Source organism: Vanessa tameamea, chromosome 18, assembly GCF_037043105.1.
Source record: "Vanessa tameamea isolate UH-Manoa-2023 chromosome 18, ilVanTame1 primary haplotype, whole genome shotgun sequence".
Taxonomy (NCBI): Eukaryota; Metazoa; Arthropoda; class Insecta; order Lepidoptera; family Nymphalidae; genus Vanessa; species Vanessa tameamea.
This window is the reverse complement of record NC_087326.1, coordinates 117470-139936: the sequence shown is the minus strand read 5'-3', so window position 1 is coordinate 139936 and position 22467 is coordinate 117470. Positions and strand designations below refer to the sequence as shown.

Below are 22467 nucleotides of genomic sequence, written 5' to 3'. Positions count from 1 at the left end.
TGTCAAACTCAAACTCAAATTCCTTTATTCAATATTGATTAACAATTACTTATTGATAGTCAAATTAAACACTACCACCGGAGAAGAACCGGCGAAAGAAACTCAGCTCACCTTTTTTTGTCAATTTAATTATTTACATACATTGAATATGAATAGAAATAGCCAGAAGGCGATCGTTTCATTCCCAAGGTGTGCTATCAATCAAAAACTCACAAATTTGAACGCTTTCTGGGATCCTGTTGTTGAACCATATACGTTGCCCCACAAAAGAGTTACTGACTCTATGCAGTCGAGTAACAGGAGTAACAAGATTGTGTTTGTTCCTTGTACCAATGCTATGAGTATCACATTTTCTCATAAAATAATTAATATTTTTCCGTACATACAAAAAATTACAGAACATATATTGAGAAGCAACAGTTAATATCTTAATTTCTTTAAATTAATACCTTAATGATTCTTTAGCTCCTAGGTTATAGATTGCGAGAATAGCCCTTTTCTGTAACACAAATATAGTATGGATAGCGGCTGCGTCACCCCAAGTAGAAACAAAGTTTATTATTCTAAATGTAACACTCTGTGCCTACTGATAAGTCTCTCGTCTGTGCTCCCGGCAATATCAGTGTGCAGTGCTCGGTATTGCCTGCCGGTCTGTTGTTTTTTATCACCCACTTGTTTGCTTGCGCTGGCGCCGCGGAACATGTATCGCGATCTTGTCACGGGGCTCTTCAAACACTAAGTTTACGTTTACATTTTGATTGGAATCCAAAATTGTTGGCTTACAAATTGAAGATATTGAAAGTCAAATGTTATTCTATTTGTGTTTTATTTATTTTAATTGAAGAGTATCAGCTTATTTAAAGCTTATTAAAAAGTTTATTGTAGATGCAGATATATTTGACAGAGAGAATAAATTACTTTCAGGGCCGTTTTGAAATGTTCTTTCGTAGCAATATTTTGAATTTAATAAATATATTTCAATAATTAAATTTAATTATGTAAATTTTGGTGAGCCCGAGATAAGTTACTATACCAATTAATATAATGCTTACTTTAACTCTAAAATATATATATATATACATATAAGTCCTTAAATAAATACAAATATTTAAAATTACAAGTAGTGACTGTATAAATCTTGACCACGTGATGGTGGCAAGAATGCTAGCAGCATTTCCCCTTTGAATCGCAATTCCGATCCACTGGGTAAAAATGAACCAGCCCTCCTGTCACCAGTGGAGGCAATAAGGTGAGGTGTTATACTTTTAATTAAGCTTTTTGCACTACTACTCCAAGGTCCAAGTATTTCAACAGCAAATGGGACGAAAAAAATATTTCCAATAAGACACAATATTTGGATCGTTTGTTCGCTTCAGCTTTTCCGCAGCGGCTCGCTGTCATCGCATGTAGCGTTAAAATTTTTAGATTTATCTCTCACTTGTGTAAGTGGTATTCACATACATACATACTCGCACACACACAATATTTGGTTGCAAACTTAAACCCAGGCAAGCAGTTTTTATTGACATTACTTTTAAATTAAAAGAGAAATATTTTCGCTAAATCACGCCTTAGTAATATTTAATTATAGATGATGCAATTCTGTTCTACTTCAACTAGTGATACAAAAGAAAATATTTTCACATTCAGAGTCAATTAGAGACACGCATAATAATAGAAACCACTTTTTGCTCACTCAGTATTCCTCTCGAAGACCGCCCGCGGGCTCTCACTGTAACGAGTGCTCCAAGAAGGCCAGGCTTACTTTAAACTTGGTCTCTGCAAAGTTTAGCTGAAAACCTAACAAATATAAGTTTCGAATAACTCGTAAATATGCCGGCGAAGTTAATGAACCCTTCCCCAGCAAGTTATATTTGAATTGAAAAACTACTAATAAAATCTTTAACTTTATTAAAATAGGCGGTAGTGTTCCGAAGTAGTTAAGTTATTTCCTCTTTAGTTAAATGAATAAACTCTTAATCGCTTCGTAGTTTGTTTTGGTACACTTTGTTCTTTCTTCTATAACGAGGTTGGGTTTTTGCAGACCCTTCTGTTTATCAGTGATTTATAGGATGGTGTACCAATCTATGTGAGGTTTGATGGTTTTAGTGAGTGAGCCGGAGTAATAAAACACGTAAGTATTACATACCATAACTGATGCTGCTAGCACATCATCATTACATAATATAAAACATAGGCGCTTCCCGCTGTCTGGTCATATGTATGGTTAGATCTTTAAAATTACACAACAGATAATAATGCGGATTTCTTTAATAGATAGATTGATTCATGAGGAAGGTTTATATATATAATACATGCACAAAATAGTAGAGAAAAACTGATAATTTTAGAGGTTTCTAGAGAGATGTCATAAATAAACACATTTTTTGCGCTTACGTTGCAATCGCTGGCTGAACCCTACGAGATAGATAAAAATGTTGTACTACAGTATTGTACCCCTTAAAAGTTTTTCAAAAAAGGTCACGATTATATGTTTGTTTATATGTAAGAACTATTTTTATTCTTTACTTTTTACGAGAAATGGCTAATTTTCGAAGCGATTTTAAGCAATTCAGCATTGCTCCTTATCCAATTAAGTACCTTAAATACATTGTGCATTTATTATAGATCAATATGGCATTTACAGCATGTAATTTAAGTAAATATTTTCGAAGATATTACAGATTTACGCACGCAGGGACACAGCGGTTTGTATTGTCTAATGACTGACAAAACCGTGATCGATGTATATAAGGTCATACTCTAGTATTATATATTTAGTATCAGCACTGCACCCGTGCGAAGCCGGGGCGGGTGTCTAGGTTTAATATATAATTAAGTTTCTATTTTAAATGTTGGAAAATAGTAACTACTGCGTCTTTCTGCCGGTTCTTCTCGGTAGAATCTACATTCCGAACCGGTGGTAGCTTTACGTTTAATACAGTGGCAAAATTAAAATTTAAAAGTGCTCGTAAAAGCCTACTATACTATAAAGCACACTTTGATTCTGATTTTGATTTTGAGCATGAAAACAAGCTGTGAGAAATAATTAACATCCCTTACTACACCAATGTGCCACCAACCTTCGGAACTGAGATGGTATGTTCCCTTGTGCCTGTATTTACACTGGCTCACTCACCCTTCAAACATGTAATTTAACACAATTACAACATTTAGTTACAAACATAATATTTGTAAAATATTGAAATGGTTAATAAAAACCCGGACAAAGCAATTTTTTACTTTAAGTAATAGTTAAGGAAGTACCGATACTCTGTGTCTAACTTATAACAGAGTTGCGAACTTGGCGGGAGCACTGCCGCGCGCTGCCATGCGCCATCACCGCGGTTTCTATAATTATGTTACATTTACCGAGCCCGCGCCTACGACAAATTAATACTGTTATTTAGTACCCCGAAGTCACCGTTGGAAGGAAGGTGCGATTCAAAAACTGTCATCTTCATGGTGATTTTCAACAAAGACAAAGTTTGTCGACACAATATTGACACGCCTTTATCAACTATAATAATATGTAAAGTGGGTGAAATATTCCTAATGCGCATTTATAAAAACACAACTTAAGGTGTAGGTGAAATGTTATACAGATGTAACGCCTTTATGAAATTATTTGGGACAAAATAACGACAATTACCCCTCAACACATTAAGCGAACTTATCTTTAAACTTGGTAGTAGGACTCTGCGAGTTCGTTCGTTCGGGTAGTTAAGACCCTCTCATCATGTGTTCGACCGCCAAGCATATAGTTTACTAAAGTAGTGCGAATGTGTTTCTATGTGTTATTTTTTGCGTTTTCAACTTACGAACAGATGTTCAGTATCGATTTCAAATTGTATTTCAATAAATGCAACATTTTTATTCGATATTCACAAGACCACGTGGAGCGGCGTGGTGGAATAAACTCTAAGTCTCTTTCTTAAGAGAATCGTTTCCGACGTGTGCATGTTATCTTTTGACACCGTATCAAGTCTACGTACCGTGATTTATGTACACAGTTGAGGGGATCTGCGTCTTGGAATGTTTATTTAATAATAACTTTATTGAAGTGTTTTTTCTATTTTAATAATAACTCATTCCTAGTTTTTATATAAAGCGCATATTAAATTCAACACCGACTAACTTTAATATTGAACGCTTTAAGTTTCTAAAGTTCTCGAGGCTTCTTTTATAGTATTCTGTAATTTTTAATTAAACTGAAAAGCAAATACACTTGATTTCAGTCAAACAAAGAAAAAATATTTTTAGAATTTATTAATATACATATTAGTTAAAGTTTTGAGATATGAATTTATTTGTTTGGAAGCAAGGCATATCCTATCGGAAACTATAATAATCAGAAACTCAAGTAATAGATGACGTTTTTTGGTAATCTGCGTTGCCCATATACTCATGTTACCTCAGTCGTGGCACACAAGCTGTGTAATTCTGGTAATAAAAAAATGTCTGCGATGTAGCAACTATAAGATTTGAGGAATACCTCATTTTGAGTCCAGGGATGTGAGATTTCATTACAGATCGATTACCATATAACTTAATTCAAGAATAACGATTACGAAACATTAATCATAAGCTGAAATCTAAATACAGAATTCCATATTTCTAGAATAACTTGAAAAAATAACGATTTTCCAAACACCCCCATTTTCCATTTTCAAAATTCTATATACTCCATACTATACTACTATATTATAAATACTGTCTTTTATTCACGAGCAAATTATGGAGGTAAATTGTACGAATACTAATCATGATCAAGATCCCAATTCAGCGGGCGATATTGAGACAAAAAAAAAATTGAAATCACACCACGTGTCTAAAAAATATTCCTGAAACTATAATATAAGAAATGTTTACATAAGTAAATTAAAAATATATTTCTAACTTCAATTATAATGTAGTGAGATTTACGTGAGAAGCATTTTTTTCTTTCTATTCACCCGATTGAATCGGAAACTTGTATCGCACATCTATGGTTGATAAGCTTGAACATTTTTACGATCAAGGTATAATGGGATACCTCCTATTATCGATAATTGAGTATTCGATTGTCGTAACAGATAATTGTATATAAAAATAATTTAGGAGTCATTGTGACGCGCGCCAGGCGATTGCCTGTTACAGTATGGGACAATAAACACATTTCTATAATTGTCGTTTTGCTTGTCTGTGTGCGAGAGTGTCGTAGTCGTCCTCACAGCACGTACTATATTGCCTCACAGCTGACATGTCCCTCCTTCTGATTGATAGCCTTCGCGACGAAGCCTGAGATGCAAGCACACTGCGTCTTGTATTGCAAATTTTTATCAATTTATTTCATTTTAATTAAAAAACGATGTGGTTCGGCAAAACATCAGTGCTCTTTAGCCAAAGTCGTGAAGGTATCGCTCGGGTCTGGGCAAAACGATTACTAAAACTCATTAAAAAAAAATGACTGCATAGACAAATCTAGAATATTTCTAATTTTTGAAGTTGGTTCGTACACAACAAAAATAATATTATAAATATGATACCGTAAATGCGAAAGAAAGTATAATGACAAGAGCTGCCGGTTTTCGCAACGAGCAAACCAAATTGCCTAATTTCAGGGCGGAGGTTATGTTTTTACCTGTACACTTGTATATACGTAAATACATATAGCCTGCGTCCCTGAGCAACAAATTTGCAACACAAAAGCACACGCCAGCCACGCATCAAATATTATTAATGTTATTTTTATTCCGTATCACGACCCAACGGTGACACATACTGCTTAAATCATGGCTCGGTCGTGCCGTAAATATTGTCACTTTTATTATGTTCATATAACCTCGCCTGCGTCAGCTTTCGCTTGGATCGAAGCGCTCGCGACAAATGACCCGTTGCACCCCAAAACTTTGGGAAGCGGATTACGTTTTTATACCACTGATAAAAAGTAACCTCGATGTTTGTGTGATACAGTTACCTCCTGGTAAAGGTCCATATGAAGTGAAACGTCCTCGATGTGGAAACACTGCCGATCGATCACACCTGGTCATTTTACTGCGCTTTTTGCTGTTCAGTAGAATACTTAAAAAATGAGGATATTCATTGAATAGATTGATTCATTAAATAGATTCGAGAAATATTAAAGAAAATGAAGTTAATCTGAAATATATAATAATATTTGGCTTATTATCGCCTTGACTCCAATATTTGACTTATAATATAAAAATTCAAAGAGCTTGCTGAAAATATTTTCACATTTTTATCATCATGCTTCTAAATGTTCATATACATGTGTATAGTAATATTAAAGTCGACTTTCCAGCGATATGAGTGAGGACGCGTCAGATGTGCGTCCCGCGGGAAATATATCGGACAAGAGGTGTGCGGGCGAGGGCGCGGCGCGGGCGCGGCGCGGGCGCGGCGCGGGCTGCAGGCGGCGTGCGCGTGTGGTATTTCTTTCCACCTCCGACTAAATTATATCCAGCGGTGTATGAGCGGTATGAAATATTTCATAAAAGTTTATTATTATGAAAAACATTTGTAGGGTTCCGCAATCAATCAAACGCTTTAAAATTATGTGTTGAACATAAGATAACATAATACATGTCTAAGTTATATAATTCGACGTAACTTAGGAGAATTACAAATAAATTAACGATAATTTGATTGAACGTTAAGTTGGTGGGTGGATGTTACTGGTTAATGAAAAGCTCGTTTCTTGTACTCGAAGGTGAGGCAAATAAAACCGCATCGCGGCATTACATACATATTTATAAGTGTGTGTTACAATTCGATACAGATGGATGGATTTTCCTTAATTAAGGGCCAAAAATGTGAAAATGTTAAACAAACGTGTAGTAAGATTTAGAGCGGTTAAATGAGTAATAAAAAAAGGCCTAAGGGTCAGTATATATCGTATTACAAAATTTGTTAAGGTGATCTAATTCATTAAAGTTATACGAACGGTGGAAAGCAACTTTATTTCAATCCTCCCGATACGTCGGGCGTCAGCATGTTAAATAGAATGGTCTAAATGTTCACTGTCTGCAAGTCGTTGGTTCGATGATATTGCGTCTGAACGATATTATATTTTCAATATGAATAAAAATAACGACATTGACTCCAAACTAATCTCATTCGAAATTGCTTGAAAGTTAAATATTTATATCGTAGTTTTTGTTTATAGAAATAACTATTTGAATCAATATAAATTTGATGAAAATATTTTTAGTCTGGTAAATGGGAAGTCTGAATTATTCGAAATCACTCCCATAGCATTTTTATATGATAAAATATTTAATGAAATAACTATTTACCAAATTTACAAATAACTATTTTTCATACCAAATCTGCGTGAAATGGTAATTCAAAATCTCGTGCAAAAGAAAAAACAACAAACAGTGCTCCCTCTCCCTCTCTCAGGTAGCAAAAATACCTTGAATCGTACTCGTGCTCACTCTAAAGCAAAATACGCAAAAATTGTACGTAAAGCCCTTTCAACAGACAATCATCATTTTCTGTTCCGTATCTTGGTTGGTAAATACATGTTCGCAGATTGCAGATTTTTTTTGTTCTATATTATTCACAAAAAAAACGTTATGTTTTTTTTTTTAAATGCACCATTAGATTATAAAGAAATACACAATGAATTAATACCAACTCCGCTCTCAGCACAAGCAGATAATATTATAGCTTCTGTTAGATAACCGTTATATATACATGGTGTCACTGTTTTAGATAGTCGACACTACTACCTTGTGACGAGCGATGGTTGTAAAACTAAGTACTGATCGAATCAGCTCGTGCGCGTGCCGAATTTCCACGTTTTAAGATTAATTATCTGTTAAAAAAAATGTATACCAATTTTAATTACTCTTTTTTTTCATTGATTCGGCGCTGTTCATTAGCGCGTTCGGAAAAGCCGACCCATATTTCATATTCAAACTCAGAATTTACAAATAAATTAAATCAATCCATATTTTTTTATAGAAAAATAACAAAATTGTATCGTGTCTCTCATCAGCTCTACTCTCGTGTGATTTAAAGCATTAAGCCCAAATTTTGTCTGATATATTTTGCTTGCGCAGTCAAGTACATGCATAAAACGATAGGAGTTTTTAGTAAGAAAATGAACTATGCATCTAAAATTCTATAAAAAAGTAAAAGTAACCTAGGTTCAGTGCTGGGCTAAGGCTTTTTCTTTAAGTAGAAGATTGTGGACCTGATTTCATCACACTGCTTTAATGTGGATAGGAGAATATACTTGTGGCAGAAGTACAGCCGGCTCACGCAGGTCACGATGTTTTTCTTTGCCATCGAGCACGATCAAATATAAACAAATTACGTACATGAAAACTCAGTAGTGCGCCTCGTTTTGAGCCCGCCATATTCAGGTAAGATTAACGACTCGCATTCAATTTTTTTTTCACGCTGTGGAAACATTACGAAATATACTCCACCTCTGGTGGGAGTTATATGGGATTTTTACCCAATAAAACAGAATCAGAGCTGCGTTGAGAAACCTTAAAATCAAAATTTCCCAAAAGCTTTTCCAGGTATACCTCTACAACCTACATGGCGAACAATTCAAATTATTGTCTTTTGTTAAATCAATCTTATTCAAATTTAGATAATTATAAATATTTTCTTTTTGGAAGAACCATTTCTGCCATCGCTATCGCTGCCAATTATGGGATTCATATATGGTTCATTATGGGATACCTAACGGCTCATTCATCCTCACCTTTGGGATCACGAATGGATGAAGCCAGCTTTACACAATGGGATAAAATATAATAGAATCCATTAAATAAAGGGATGTAAATTAATTCGATAACCGTTATTTTAAATACAACATATAATACACTTATATGAAATATAATATATATTTATTTAAATTTAATGTATGCCTGTAAAATGCGATTTTAAAAGAGATTTTGAAGCGTATTTAAATATGTTTAAATAAAAGTCACTTTTAGGTTTACAGAGTGTATAATGACTTATTACATACTTATAGTTTTGAATCACGAAGGCTATCAAATCATTTTGAACAAAGCAAAAAATGTAACACTAAATAGCTATTCACGTAGATTCTACTGAAAAAAAAACAGCAATAAAGCCAATAGTTCGTTAACATTGTGTTTGTTGTTTACCTTGAAAATAACAAATAATAATAATTTGAGTTTATACTTAAATTTCGAATATCCATGCGAAATGTAAACAAATATTATTTATTTACCATCTGAGTATATATATTCGCTCGCGAAGGCGCTCTCGTTAAATGAATTATTTTTTTAATAAAATGAACTTAACAAAAACAAATTACATTATATTTGTAAGCACGAGCGTCACTCACTCATTTGATTTACATTGAATACTAAAAACAATAATATTTGCCTTTTTATTAATCAAACATAATCCCGTATGGTCTAGTGGCTAGGATACCTGGCTTTCACCCAGGAGGCTCGGGTTCGATTCCCGGTACGGGAAATATTTATTTTTTGTTTGAACTCATTTTCTAATGCGGGTAACAATAATCTTTCTCTATTTAAAGTCAATGAAATAGTTAATCAAATATTTAAAATATGTAAAAGGGGTAGAGATTAAACAATTATAAAAATACCAAAGATTATGGTTTAAGTCAGTAGTGTTAGTTATCACTGTCTTGAAATTAACCAAACGATCAATGAACAAACCGTTTGACGTCATAAATAAAACTTTTCTTCCTATAAGTTAGAACAAAAGTTTTAATTTACTCGCAACCCAGCGGTCACCCGCTAATTTATGTATTAAAAATCCGAATGAGCGGGCGGGCGGGCGTGTTTGCTATATTTTTATGGCAGGAGTTAAATGGTTTCCTTTTATTAGTTTAATTATTATGAAACAATAATATGTTCTTTTAGAAATAACCAAATTAAAAAATGTCATCTACTCACATTTAAAAGTTTCAAGTTCAGTTTCAAGTTCAGTTTCAAGCTGTTTTAAATCCGGGAACCATTACTGAATTTTCATATGTTGTTATTTTTTTTATAGTTCATCTCGTGCATCGCGCTCATGGAAAACATTGTGCAGAAAGTTTCATCTATCAGATGCAATTATGCTACGTGTTGGTCACTGGAAACCGGCTGTAATGGTATGGGCATGTTATGCGGAGGAATGGGGACCATGTTGTGAGAAAGGTTTTGAGAATGGATGTGGATGGATATAGAGGTAGGGGACGACCCAAGAAACGATGGATGGATTGTGTGAAAGACGATATGGTTAGAAAGACTGTTACTTGTGAGATGACGTCCGACAGAGAAGTATGGAAGAGGAAGACATGCTGCGCCGACCCCGAGTAAAATTGGGATAAGGGCAGGAGGATGATGTTTGTCCACCCAACATATGAGCAACGTAACCTTCTTAAAAGGAGGAATTGTTTTTGCCCAACAGTGCGACCTTTACATGCAGTACCCATGCTCTTATTTTTAGTATGTGTGAGTGGAAGGAAGAGTATACCATATGTAATTTTTAATTGAGTTGAGATTTAATACCTTCATGTATGTACAATTATTATAATAAAATAGCTTCCGAGACGAGCGATACGTCCGTACTGTGTTAATAAATCTTACTGGAAGAGCGCCCCGCACGACAATTATCTCTCCGACGACGTCGCATTGATACAGTAATAAATATAATAAGCAGTTATACTGTAATAAGCATACTAAGCTATATTTAAAGTAATGTTCAACATATTGTGCAGTATATGTAGTTAGGTTATTTTGTAGAATAAACAAAAAAAAAATTGCGTTTTTTTTTGTTACTGGAAATTACGAATTTCTATGTCGATACAATTTCATTATCTTCTTACAATGAAGGTGACGATGATGAATTGTCACTCGAATCTTAAACCAGAGACATGATTGCCAATAATACTGTTCATGCAACATTTTACTCAAAGGAATATCCTCTTGGAGATTTGTCACTTTAAACGGTACAAATACTTCCAATGGAATACATTCCTTTTTATTTTTATCTTCTAAGCTATGCATGTTTATATACGTTTTCTAACCATCAACTTAAGTTTTGCATGATACATGGCAGAATATAAATATAAATAAATGACGAAATGTTAACACGTTATCTCGTTTAAATAAACATACGCGCTAACTAAGCGCGACACCCACTTTGTACAATACATCACGAGGTGACATGAGGCTCTGTGATAAATATCGTTGCGCGAATGTCCGCTAATAAATCTTATCAATCAACCGCGTGCGTCCGCGTAACGTGACGCGCTGATAAAATATACAGCATAGCTCTTTTCTTTGATGTCTTCTCTTTTATCGAGGGAGCCGCGGCGCGGGAGGCTGTCATTAAACTTACAAGGACGTCTTCAATGAGAACACTTAGTACGATCTTACTTTGAGCTATAAAATTGAGATTTTTAAATGATTAATATACAGTAAAATCGGAAAAGTTTATTAGTAATAATTATTTATTACTCATCTATATAATTTTGTAGAGTAATAAATACGAATTTTGTATTTATTACTCTTTATTTGAATGTGTCGCGTCTATGTAAATTATCTTTGTGGTCGGTTCAATGTACGAAGACACGCCCCACTAGTTTTGGCGAGGGGAACGCTCGGGCTGCGGGAAGCTCAACCCAAGCGTTAGTCAAGAACTCTAGATTCAACCACGGCTTTGTGTACATGGCTAGCTGTAATACGAGTTGTCGTGGATATTGAGTTATCGGAAAAAAAGCTCTATTTATTTTTGTGTTCTAAGTTTTTATTAAAAACAACTTTAAAAATTAGCTGAAGATAGTATACAGTAGTATTCCCGGATAATGCAGCTGACCATAGCTCTAGTTAAATAAAATATAGACCTTCATCTAAATCTAGGAAATTAGAAATGAATAACTGGCTTTCATTACTAAATTAAAGAATAGAGATATATAAAATATAAATTCTTCAGACTTCCGAGGATGCATAGTCGTTGACTTTAAATTCTGTCACCCGGGCCTCAATCAATTCGAAAATATATGGTGTGGAGCAAAAAATTACATTGCCAGTCCAGGGCTTATAATCCTTATAACTATATAATATTCATATATAACATTGTAATTTTAAGCATACGTTCGTTGTAGGAGTTAAAATAAAGTACTTATGATTTAAATTAAAAGAATAAATACTAAATAATTATAACTTGGTAGCATTTTTAAGTCTAGAAAAGTCCCTTGACATCTTATACTGAATCTAGCTGCTGCAAATAAACACTTGTCTGCCTAATTCAATTAAAGGTATGAGTATAACTCTTCAGCTCTTCGCTTCAAGCGCTGAACAACAAAGTTAGTCTTAAGAATTCATAATTCATACACGACGTGAAAGACTTTTAGTAATAAAATTTAACTAGAATTAAATAACTCGTTTAGATGAGTAATTTGAACAAATTAAACATTTTTTGTTATTATGGTCAGGCAAAACAATATTTGTTAAGTATTAGTACATAAAATTCATTACAAACAAGAAACAAACTATTCTTCAGACAGAACCACCAGTTAACTAATGTAATTACGTAATCACCGGTACGTATTCTCACACATACTTATTTAGTTACAAAAGAAGGACATGACCTTCAGTACGCGCAATGTGTCGCCTCACAGGCATTCAAAGTAACCTTACGTCCAAGCGGCACCGCGCCCTTCATTCAGTCGCTTCATTTAGTGCAGCGTGGGATGAGTGACTTTTGTTTTGGTGTTATTTGTAAATATAGGACAATTACTGTCAATATAAACAAAAGAGTTGTTTTACCAGTGGTTGATAAGTATTTAAACTTTTTTTTGTGGAATATTTACCGCTCCGATGTTCATAATATAGTTTAAGATTCACGCTTTCCAGCTCAAAGTAGAGTACGGTTTTAATTTATATTCCTGTGTTAGCATTATATTTCAAAATAGCTATGTTATTTGTAATAGCCACGAGGCCCTCAGCTATACAACTAGTGAGGCGAGCACACGTGTCGGGGCGCCTGTTCGAGAGCCAACTTCTGGGTTTTGTTCGCAATACTTTACAAACACCTAACCTATATATAATACTTTATTTACCTATTTAAATACTTAATTAAAGTTTTTTTTTAACACGGCTTTTTAATTTGTTTACCAAAAAACCGTTCTATAAAGTAGTTATCGTGTTCTCTTTTGAATTATTTTCGAATCTGAAATACGGGATCGGGTCTAATTATATCGAATTTAAAAAAAAAATTAAGTGAAACTATTTTAGGTACGATTAAACGAAGAATCAAGTTATTTGTTTAAAATATATCGAATAAGCAGTATTGCAACGACGTGTTCTGCGATACTAATAAGGTCGTCCCGACTGATTTCATCAGGGGAGTCCAAAGTTATTTCCTTCGTCTCATAATCCGATGGAACGCAAATCCGACTCGACCGGAAAGAGTTCAGGCGCAGGACCAACGGCCTTACGCGGTCTCCGAGTCACAGTTGCGGTCACGAAGTCCACAACTTCGAACTGCCAGTCTCTGGGATGTTACTGAGAATTTGTCGATTAAAATCGAAAAAATTTTTATCTGCCCAACCTGGGGTTTAACCCCAGGACCTCGAGATCTGCGACGTTATATTTAGCCATTAGACCAACGAGACAGTCTCTCTCTCTAGGATAGTATTGAATGTAAAATTACCATAGTTTCGGAATATGCATAGATCCCATCGAGAAGAACATTCAGTCAAAGTGATCTACATCATTATGATAAATAAAAAAATATCGGAACTGAGCTGAGATGGCCCAGTGGCTAGCACGTCTTAGCCGATGATTACAGGTTCGAGTCCAGAGATTGTGAATTTATAAATTAAAATTACTATCTTTTATTTAGATATTTGTAAACATTACAAATGCACGTCACAAATAAATTTATCAATTCTGATACTAAAACATTATATTGTACTATGGCGTGAGTATATAATCGACACGTTATTAAAAAGCTGTCGCGCTGTTTGATCCAGATAAAGTTAATGACACACGCGAACTTTAAGTGATGTCACAGTCGGTTCTCACTTCATGGGTCGACTAACCTTAATCATTAAACTCGGTCCTAGTTAAATTAAGTATAACTATTATTTTTTTTTGGCAAAAATGTTAATTTTAAATTGTTATTAGTAAGTTTATCTTTACCTCTACGTCCAAAAACTTGAAATGTACTCTGGTTGCTTGGCTTAAGACCTTTAAAAATTCAAAACAGTTAAAATTTATACAAGAAAAAGTTTAAATTAGAAGAGTGAACATTCTCCAGACTTTTCTGTTAAATAAAGATAAGTTTCATGTTACGTACTTTAAAGTGATTGAATTAAATTCTGATTAAAATAAAATCTAATGGTTCGATGAAACCCGACCGCAGATGGTATAGTTCCGAAAATTAATTAATTCCTACAAATGGAAACTCTAGCCAATTTATAAATGATTAAAGTTACTGCCCGAGTAATTAATAATCATGACGACTTTTGAGAATCAGGGCCGTCAGACGAGAAAGAAATAAATATAAATGTTGCTACAAGTCATTACTAACCCCGCGGCCCCTCGGTGCAGTAGCGTGAAATGAGCTCGAAACATTCTCAATAGAGAAGTAGAGCTTTTGGCTATTTTGTAAGTACTTTTACTAATAAACGTATAGAACTGTTCCCGAGTTGATGTCACGAAGACGAGCCTCCGCGTTAAATTATAGGCGTGCATTAGTGTGAGTGACGCTCGTGCTCGCAAGATGTCTTGTTATGCGTGAGATGAGTAAGAATAAAGACAGCAAAAAATCAAATTAGGTTCTTTATGTGCACGCCGATAATTTAACGCGGAGACGTCGGCGCCATCGTGAGTAAAGAGAGTTATATATTATACACATTTATCATCTAAGACGAGGGCTCAAACTCCTTGTAAGTGTTTACTTAAATTAAACATATCGTTTTCATTGTAGTGACTCTCGACCTCGTCGTTGGTCTAGTGGCTAAACTCCAGGTCGGGTCGATATAAAGTTCAGGGAGTTTTCTGTCAGAAAAAAGTCAGTAATAGCCCGGTCTGGAAGTTAGAAGTGTATATATTCTCGTGCCTCGTAAAGCACGTAATACTGTTGGTCCTGCGCCTGAACTCTTTCTGGTCGTGTCACTATATATAGTCGCGTCTCATCGGATTATGAGCTTGGCTGCCGTGACCGAAATCGGTCAGAACGACATCGCCATTGTTGTGATTCAAATTGAAACAATAAATTATAGAAATTATGTAGCACGCAACATGCTACAAAGCTACGTAGCTTTGTAGCACTCGTGGCTACGAAGCTACGAACCTTCATTCAATAACGATTTACTTTTTAGGCCTTTTCGGTAGCTCGTCTGTGTGAAGCAGGCTGTCTACCACCCTCATATAAATTAATAAAACACTAAAAATCAGGACTTTGATTGCTGTGTTCCGGTTGGAAGAATGAACGAGCCGGTATAATTCCAGGAAGCAGGGACGTGGCATATTAATGCTCCCGAATATTAGCATTGAAGGGAATTGTTCACATTTATAACAGCAGCGATAAATAAGAAATACATTCACAAGAGACCCAATATTCAGAAGATTAAAAGAGAAGTGGAAATTTCAAAAATTATAGAATTATAAATAATTATTTATAAGAGTATATGATAATAAATAATAATGCATACTTTTAGAAATAACACGTATCGTCTTTAATTACTGTATGAATAAATAATAGGTTTATTAAAATTGTGTAAGCATTCCGATTAGAGGCCATTGTTTCTCAAGAGTGAGGTAAGTTTAATGGCTGTGTGTACGTAGGTCGACCCGACCTTGAGGCGAGCATATGGGTTAATTCCACATTCCGTCACTAATTGAACTATGCATCATACATAAGGTTGAAATATGTATATGTTGACGATGCTTAGGTATTCGAATAAGTAAAGTGGATAGCAGTTTCATTTAAATTAATTTAATGCTGTTTAAAACATATTATAATATACTAATAATACTAGGAATACCTTTCTTGTATTCTTATTGTATGATAAAATAATAGCTGTTAGAACTTGTAAAATAATTTGATATGTAGTTGGTCTCAAAGTGCTCAGTATCTTTGTTTTACAGTGTAAATATTTACAGTAAATCGAGACATTGCATTGCATGTGATAAAATATACTCTTTATGTAACTAAAATATCGTTTTTTATGAAGTAAAAATGCAGTCATTTATGTCTTGTAAGACTTTAAGTAATAGTTTGAAATTCATGTCCTAATCTCGGGGCATAGCTGTTCTAAAACAATTTGGTACAACATAGCCAATTTTCTTCTAACACAACAATGCAGGTGTTTCTCTTCACTGCCAAGCACGAGATGAATTGTAAATACAAAAAAAACATGTAAACTTTTATCGGTACTTACCCGGCTTTGAACCCACAATTACTGGTTGATATTCACGTGCTCCTAACCCCGTATCATATTGTATATACCATAGTTGCCTACAATTTAACTATCAAAGTTATTTTATAGACTTACAGATCAATATTGTATCAAATTTAAAGAGAAAGAATAAAATAATTACTTAAGAACATTTTTCAAATACAAAGTTTCAGCGACAAAACGCTAAATATCAAGAGGAAAAGGTGAAAAAAGTGTAATGAAAATAAATTCCTTCGCAAACAAGAATTTAGAGGGTAATTATATCCCGGCCGCCCCGACTCAACGCAAGTTGTTTTTACGAAAGTACATGAGTGGGTCGTTCGAGAGAATTTTATCGTGATTATCACAATAACTTGGATGCGAAAATTTCGTAAAACTTCTCTCTTATTACAGTGAAGAATAAAAATTCCAAGCCGTCGCTTACTGGACGGTGACATTATAATTTAAAACGCCCGTTAATACTAAACGAATAGACTGATATTAAATTCTTATTGTTCTAGAGCTAATAAATAAATTTTAGAAATATTTGCTACGGTATTTCAAATTACTTTTATATAAATAAATAAATTCTACGTTAAAGACAAAAATCGAATATAATGTTTTAAAATAGTTTGTTCTGTCACAAGGATCAGTTTAATCGGTTGGAAGCGTTTAATAATAATAACCAACAATAAATATTTTTCGCTTGTCTAAAAAGTCGGATGAACTTTAACTTTAGAAGTTTTTTATTTTGTCCTTGTTTTGCATTTGGATGTTACGACAATTCTACTCATACCACAGGGAATAAAGTCCGCGCCGACGGAGCGCTGGAGTTGACTAATGGCCGTCGGTAAATGGTCGTTTGTTCGGCCGGATGTCATTCGTGGCTCTCTAACTGATCGTCTCAAATAGTTTGAATCCAAGTTATTTTGTTTTATCGTTAGATTGTGCCATTGATGCGAAATGAATTTATGGTCATAATAAAATTTATGGTGTTTTTGTACAGGATAAATGAGTCGAGATAATGTAGTTTATAGAACACGTGGGTTTTAAAATAATATCTTGAGTTGTACTTTATTTGTGTATTTTATTATACATGGTATCGGTTAGTAAAAACATCATAAGTAAAAATGAATCTGTAGTTTTATACTTTGTTACATATATAACCGCTACCCCGCACTGAAGAAGCGTGTTGGATTCAGCTCCAAGCCACCCACTTAGTGTGACATTTATTGGCTTTTACATAAAAATAGTTTAAAGAATTTTAAATTTTTAAAAGAATTATTTTACGTAAATTGCTGTGATCATAAATATGATTTTATTGTTTCATATCTGAGCCAAAAACCAGTTTATCAATAACCTCACTTGAGGCGAGAGGTCGGCGCGGAGGACCCTCAGGCGCTGATTTTATTATTGTAGAACCTCGCTTTTAGCGAAACCACTAGACGCTCATTACGGAACTTTTTATAATTGCTAAAATTCACCACAAAGCGGCGAGATGTTAACGAAATATGACTTGATTAAGCTTGCAACATTTTTTATTTTGAGCGTTGTTAAATATTCCGAAGGCGACAATTTTACAGCAAAGCGATTCAGTGGTCAAATTACGCTAATTAATGTTTGAATATCATAAGCATCACGGGACGCCCGGCAGGCAGGAAACCTCCAATTCGATGATTATTGGAATAATTTATAATCTTATACATATCCGTTAATAACGTAAATAAACTGAATATATTTAACGCAGAAATACCGACAAGTAACTCGGTAGTTACACTTAACCATCGGTTAAGTAAGTTAGCTATGTTAATAACATAGTATTGAATTTATCATGTGAAATCAACTATTTGATGGTTGGCTTTGTGTCACGCATAATATATTATACCGCTAAACCTGATTGGTTATACGAATGATTAATACTTCTCATGCCATACTGGCGCTATGTGTCAAAGGGGATGAGGACTCACCATTAAATGTCCCATTTGCCAATCTACTAGCATACATATATGTATGTATAATCTTGTATTGAGTAATATTCGAAATTTATTAAAAAAAGTAATATAAGGCTTAAATGTATTAATTTTAAGATATAAAAATAACGACGTTATTCAAAAATTTCAAAAAGTGGACATTTATCGTATTTTCGAAAATGTAATATGCAAGGAAGGAAGGGAAGTACTCGTGTCGGTCTGACCTTTACCCGGATATTTTCGCTCGCGAACAACTATCGGGAGACATCTCGAGAGATCGCGCGGGATGAGTTTGCACGAGTCAACTAAAAGCTTTTAAAGTCAAACTCAGCGTCTTAAAGAAACCGTGAAAATGAGAAACTATTATTTAATTTGAGTCTTTACTCTTAAAAGGCTTTTGTTTAGTAGTATCTCGAAAGCTATTCTCGGCGAACAAACTTGAAACTCAGCTCAGAACAAGATCGAAAAATGTCATAAGGTGATGCGTTTTGTTGCAATATGTAGGGAACATATTTTAAACGAATGAAATGAAAGAAGATGCGTTGAAATCTTCAACGCAGATACTAATACCTACTTAATCATAGGCTAGTTTTATTGAGTGAAAAAAAAGGAACAAAAACTGCACTAAAGATAATAAATCTCCCATACACGATCTTCCTAGAATCCCTCGACCCTGACTTTTAGTTGCGAATATATTTATATCTAGAAATTTAAATCACATAAAATATATATTGATAAACAAAGCGTATTAATCGATAAATAAATAGACGCTGTAACGTCGTTGAGTGGGCTCGTTCCGCTACTGTCGAGTTTCTTGTCGGTTCTGCTCGGTAGGATCCATTTCCGATCCATTTTCCGAACCAGTGATAACTATAAGTTTCAATTTACATCGTAGAATAAAGATCCATCCGTTCGTAAGAGCTTCCTTGAATAAATTATATTCGGACTTAACACTGATCATTTACTCTGTCTTTTGCTCTCTTTGAATCAATTATTACTAGAAAGCTCGCGTTAAACTAACATTGCATACTAATTCTGTTTAGATAGAGACCGTGCTTAGTGTACACGGCTAGCGGATTACAGAGCATTCTAGCTTGATCTATTCTCTAGCTAATTGACTATTTATACAGGCGGCGATCGGGGCGTTACACGATGTGTTTCGTAATCCAAATAATAATTAAACTTAATATAATATTGTTACTTTTAAAGAAGTTTTTATTAATTATTAGCTTATATAGTGTGAGGTTGTTATTCGGAATAGAGACGAGCGTAGGTTGGGAATCCAGCTGCGTAGACTGAGGATCGAATTCAGTGGCTACCATTGGAGAGTCCCGTGTCCAGCAGTGTACGAGAACGGGGTAATGATGATGGTATCAGGATCATTTATTTGCAACGTTGAAGTAAACACATGTTTTCAAATTAAAAAATATAACATTGTCCCATCTATCTCAAATTAAGGGGAACTGTTGTAGTTATTCCTTATTCATTAGTAACTTATTTACTCGTAATAAGGGGAATGGCATCTTATTTCCCTCGATGGGTGGTGCATTGGCGATGTAAGGACGGGATTGGTTAATATTTCTTACGGCGGTAAAAACTAATGGCACTGGTAACCAATTCCCATCAAGTGGCCAATTTGCTACCAATTTTATCTAAAAATGCTGACCGCTTCATAGAGTCGCAGATCCCGAGGTCTTGGGTTCAAACCCCAGATCGAGTTGATGAAAAGTTATTGGGTTTTTCTGTTGAAAAATTCTCGATAACAGCCCAGACAGTTTCATCTTCCAAGATGGAACTGCACACTCCCGTGTCTCGGAGAGCGTACCGTAAGCGTACGTAAAATCGTTGGTCTTGCGTTTGAACTCTTTTTGTCCCATCGGATTATGAGAGTGCACCGGAGTTAGAACGCATACTTGTGCAAGTAGCAGAACGTTCAGAAAAACATCGTCGTCAGCATCATAAACACATCAAAAAACAAAGTAGATTATGAAAATTCAGAGTTACATGCATTTGCCTTCGGTTTAAATCTCTCAGTTTAATTCACTGACCTTTCTCGATTCTACAATATAAACTATAAAACATAACATTTATATTCTTACTGAAGTTTGCGTTAAAGGATCTGACTAATATAAAATTATGAGTTACGTATTATTTATGGCTTATGTAAAGACATTTAATAAATACAATTTCCCGGAAGACACGAGGAAAAAATATGAAAATAATGAATGTATGAAAGGAAAATAACATGTTAAAAGAAAATTTTCCGAGGGCCCTTCATACCGAGGACGAGCTCTAATATGAATTCACAACATTTGTTCAATCTGTCAGCTGGTCGGAGCTTCTATACTATGTGTATCTGTAATCTGTATATTAATACTTTATTGCTACGGGGCTATGTGTGGCTTGAATAGTAAAATTTACATAATTGGAGTTTTGCTTTATATTTATAGTAGCTGTGTACTCGTCGGGATACCCCGTCGGAAAACACCGCATCGTACTCATAAACGGAAGCCTTACTTTGATATGAACTTACTTTCATCTCCAATTTCACATTCTCGTGTGATATATTTTTAGAAACGCTTTAACGGCTAACTTTTACTCATAAGCATAAACAGAAGCCGATACTAAATCATCTAATCAAATCAATTTATTAAAGTAAACTTTACAATAAACAATTGAATCGCCAATAGCAAGAATCGGCAAGAACGAAGCAACAAAAATTCTGCTAGTATTATATTTTTTGTTTAATCAGTTCTGTGTTTGAACTCGAGCCTAAATACAAATACTTTTACAAAAAGTATTTTTAATGAATAATAAGATTTATTGATTAATTTTGGACGAACAACATTTTTAAATTTGTTAAATGGTAATTCATTATATTTATCATTTGCATATTACTTAGGTACTTTCCAAAATTTAAACTTCAGTTCACCCTCCAAGGGGATGAATTTTTAACAAAACTTTAGCATTCGTCTTTAACTCATTAACATAAGCCTAAATACCGATTTTCATATTTCTTAAATCAGAAATGACGAATTTTCTTAGAAAATTTAATCCCCCTTAGCAGATTGCTTTTAAGAAATTCCCTGTTAGTGCTCATCTACATTCCACGTGGAATTTCTGTGCAAAAATTCAACTTATTAGACCAATTGGTTTAAGCTGTGCTTTGTATGTCTGTCCGGTGGTATTGTTTAATTTGTCAATATAATAAAAGTAAGTGTAATGCTTCTGTATTGAACAAAAAGAGTAACTACTGAGTTTTTTTGCCGGTTTTCTTGGTGGAATCTACATTCCAAACGTTGTATTAAGCTTCACTTAAGCTTGTAAGATGACGATTCTAAAGTGCTTGTGTAAGCCTACTTGAGTAAAGTATATTTTCATTTTGAAGGAATTTGATTTGAATTAATTTGTCATCATCGGTAGCAGTCGCAAACCTAGGTATGTCTGTACATTTATTTGTTACAGTTATTGCCTAAATTCTTTGGATAGCATTCATCGTTGGATTTTACGCCCAACGTATCAATCAAGGTCGTACAAACCTTGTAAGTCCCAAAATCTCTCCCACATAAAGAAAAATCAAAAAAAAGTTAACACATATGGGTTACGGGCGATGACTCTGCGAAAATAAGTTAACCGTTCTACATATGTTGTTATGACGTTTAAAAATCGCCTCAAAGAGGCTTCTTGAAAAAAGTATATTATAAATTTTACGTTATGATGATAAAATTTTATCTTTGTTATAGATTTAAATATAAAATGAATATATTATAGACACACAATATTGTTTTTATTATTTTAACCCCCGTTAGGCAGTGGCCCAGCGCCAATAAATATTGGCAAAGTAGAGGACTCTCTTGGGTAAGATATATAGATCACTTCTTACACCTTCACTGCGCCCCCGACTATCAACTTGTATATGTTTCATTCAACTCACCTTTCAAACTGCGACCCAATAATACAACGACAATATTCATTCCATTGATATAATATAAATACAAATTAACAGCCCATGAATTCCTGGAACTATGCACTAAAATAATATGTAAGATTCATACCAATTGGATTTGGTCGTTGCGTGAACATGCAAAAACCAAATTTACC

At 34.3% G+C, this 22467-nt stretch overlaps 1 non-coding gene across 1 annotated transcript; it reads left to right on the top strand.

The window, feature by feature from the left end:
- Positions 1–9399: 9399 nt before the first annotated feature.
- Trnae-uuc (transfer RNA glutamic acid (anticodon UUC)) lies at positions 9400–9471 on the top strand. The gene has a single exon. It is a non-coding gene; the product is annotated as a tRNA-Glu (tRNA).
- The last annotated feature ends 12996 nt before the right edge of the window (positions 9472–22467 follow it).